Below are 3,777 nucleotides of genomic sequence, written 5' to 3' on the forward strand. Positions count from 1 at the left end.
AGTTTTTTATATTTATTTAGCTTCTGACTTTCTACTTTTATGATTGCTATTGTAAATAAAGCGTTAGACGTGTTTCTTATTACGTGCTATTTATTAAAAGACACATTTCTTTGTCATAAATGCACACAAATTAAATAGGTACGTCAAATCTATGCATTTTAATACATATATATAGGCTTTCATACATATAACTACATTGTCTTCAAGAAATCATTTTATATTTATCATCTGTGTATGACAATACTTATCTCTTAAAGAATTACAGGGCATTATGGGTGGCACTTGTGGCTCAAAGGAATAGGGTGTTGGCCCCATATACTGGAAGTGGTGGGTTCAAACCCAGCCCCGGCCCAAAAAAAAAAAAGAATCATAGGACATTATTTCAAGTTGTTAGATATATACTTCATTATTATACATACAACATTAATCCATTCAACAATCATTTATATTAGCAAGTTCACAAACATATGTATGATCACATTTATATCAAATTCAGTACATATTTTGTGACAATCTTTTAAATATATCTTCCCTGGATTATATAAAGATTAATATAGATTATTTTAGAATTATATATATTACTCCTTTGCCTTCTCCTCTCTATCCTCTTTATCCTTCAGAAGAATCTCCCCCAATAAATCTTTTCTATGTCTACTTTGTATTTTTTGGTGTATTTTGTGATGTGTTATTGTATATATATGTGTGTGTGTGTGTGGGTCTCTGTGTGTGTGTATATATATGTGCATATATATGTGTGTGTGTCTGTGTGTGTGTATATATGTGTTCATATATGTGCATATCACAAATGTTCCAATTTTGTTTGTTACTAAATTTTCCCTAGAATTTTTTATGGAGTTTTTCTGAGGCCTATATTGATAGTCACTTACTCCAAATATCTTTTTCTTCCCTAGGCACCTGGAGGCACTGCAGGTAGTAGATAGTTGGGCTACAAATCCACATTGGTATCATATGATGATGATTGATTTTCAGGGGAGATAACCCTGCCCACTCTACCTGCAGCCAAGTTTCATGACAATATAATTTCCTCGTCAGTCCCAATTCCAGGTTTTCACAATTGGCTTACTTTCTTGTCTAAGCTCAACAATGCACTTAAAAGGGGCAAATAAATATGAATAATATAAGACAAATAGTGTATTTTCTACAGAATTTTAGTTGTTTTGGTAAGAAACGTCAACAAGGGTCCTAGTCTTCCATATTACCAAAAATAAAAGTCACATTTTATTTAACAAACAATTCAACTTTGTTACAATTAATGGCTCGAAACTTACGTACAGTATGTTACAAGTAGGAAAAGCATGGTGATGCTAATTTGTAAACTAGGCAAACTGCAGCATAGAGTTGTAATGTCACAGGATTGGGAAATAAATGGAATTATAACTTTGACACACTCTAGCTTGCCACATTTGGCAAGTGTGAAAATCATGAAGATATGTTACTTCCTCTACTCAGATTTCCTTTCAAGTAGATCTGCTGTGAAGTATGAAGTTTGCTCCAGCCTCCAGCTGCCCAGTCTTTAGATCTATCCCAGAATTCACACTGACACCACCCTTTGCCCAAGTGACCCCAGTCAAAGACTAAAGTATGACTAATGGACCAGAGCCAGGCCATTTCTCCTCCATGAAGGATTCTCCTTTAGTGGGCAATCTTTGCTCCAGAAGATACCCCTACCCCACCTCTACCCCACCTAGAGCCAAGCTTTGTGACAGGCTGGCTGAAATTTCCTGAGAGTTACACTGTGCTCTAAATTTCTTCCTGCATCTCCTTCCCTCCCTCCCTCCCTCCCTTCCTTCCTTCCCTCCCTCCTTCCTTCCTTCCTTCCTTCCTCCCTTCCTTCCTCCCTCCCTTCCTCCCTTCTTTCCTTCTTTCCTCCTTCCTCTCCCTTTCCCCAAGTGTCTGAAGTCTCTCCCTGCCTTCACATTCTCCTTTTTATCCTTCACAATAATCTCCTCCAATAAAACTTTTGCATGTCTAATCCCATCCCAAGGGACCAAAAACTGACATAGTAATTTACTTAATTTCTTTACTTTTTAGATCTATCATATAAAAATAAGGGTAATTATACTTACATAACTGAGATTTTTAAAGATTAAAAGAAATAATATATTCAAAGTGCTTACCACAGGGCACAGGACATAGTAAGCACTCAATAATGGTGTTGCTATCAGAATTATCTTTGAAAATACAAGCAAAAACAGCAAAAAATTAAGAAATATGTATATATTGGATTGGGGTGATTTTGTTTTCCCTCTGCTTGTACACACTTTCTAAAGTTTCTTCAATAAATTTTTAAAAAACAGTAAATAACATAAACTCAGACACTATGCTTTTGGGTGACCATAAGCTCAGGATTTTTGTAAAAGCATTTGGTAAGAAATCTTCAATTAACAATTATTAACATGTTAGATTAAATAATTTGCAGATTTACCCAGGAGAAAATTTCCATTTGTATCCATACCTAAAAAATAATAGTTCAGCTTTCTGCATTAAAAAATATACTATCAAGGAAACTATGCTTCTTAAGTAAAACACTAAAACATACTTGAAATTTTGCCCAAAGTAACTACATTTGAAATTTTACACCTAAATAAAGTACTAAAAAAGCTCTAAAAACTTCATAGACTTTAATTTCTTTAAAAATCTTTCAGAATACTTGTGTTTAATGTATCTGCTTCAAAGGCCCCATCTTTCTATGAATAAAACATGTTCTTAAAATTCTAGTAATTATACTTTTAGACCTCATTATAAAAATGTAAATACCTTTAAGTTTTCAGATCTATGTCAACTTTTTCTTTCATTTTAAGCTTACCACATAGTTAAAATGTTAACTTTATTTTAAGAAAATGGTTTTGCTTTTAAAAAATCAAACTATTTTGTGATTTTTGTGAAATTTTCAAGCTTTAGTAGTTGCATATTTTCTAGTAGAAACTAAAAAGAAAAACTTCTGTTAGTTATATGACCTCTACTAATGACTTAATTTTTCAAAATACCTCAGAATATGAAAGCAACACCAATGGTCACTACCCAACTACTTACCCTTTCCCTCTTTTTCTTTGCCAACAATGGGTATTGGTGAGGCCAATGGGTGCCAGTGAACTTTCCATGTTCCTTTGCTTCTAATTGTGTTCATGTGACTTGGTCCTAACCAATGAGATGAAAGCAGAAATCAGCTAGTACCGGGATAAAGGGGGTAGTCTAGGGAAGTTTATGCTTTCTTGAGAAAAGTGGCAGACAGACAGAGCTGGTGATGTTCATCCTGTACTTCCTTCCTAGAACAGATATAGTACCTTGAGCTGCTGGAGATGTTTATAACATGAGGTAGGAAGCGTAAGAAACCAACTCAGAGCATGAAGATAGAGCCTTGGTTCTTGATGACTTGTGAAACAAATGAACATAAATTCTTAAGTGATAGAAATTCTTCCCTTATTGAGAAATGATGCACTTTGTTCCCTATGTTCTATCATCACCTGTCTCCATTGAGCCAATACCATCCTCGCATTCTCATTAAGCCATGAGGTTGACTACTCTGATCCCTGTAAGAAATGAATCAGAGACTTTGACAGTTTTACTAAAAGTTCTTCCTTTCAAGCAGTACCAGGATATGTCCATTTTAATTTTTTAGTATTTAATGATTATGGGTATATAATAGTGTACATTTGTGAGGTGCATGTAATGTTATTATATAGGCATAGAATATGTAAATATCTTACATCTTAAACATTACTATGTGTGATTATTTTCTTATTTTCCATGGACAGA

This window comes from Otolemur garnettii, unplaced genomic scaffold (genome assembly GCF_000181295.1).
Source record: "Otolemur garnettii isolate 467f Iridium unplaced genomic scaffold, OtoGar3 scaffold00037, whole genome shotgun sequence".
Taxonomy (NCBI): domain Eukaryota; kingdom Metazoa; phylum Chordata; class Mammalia; order Primates; family Galagidae; genus Otolemur; species Otolemur garnettii.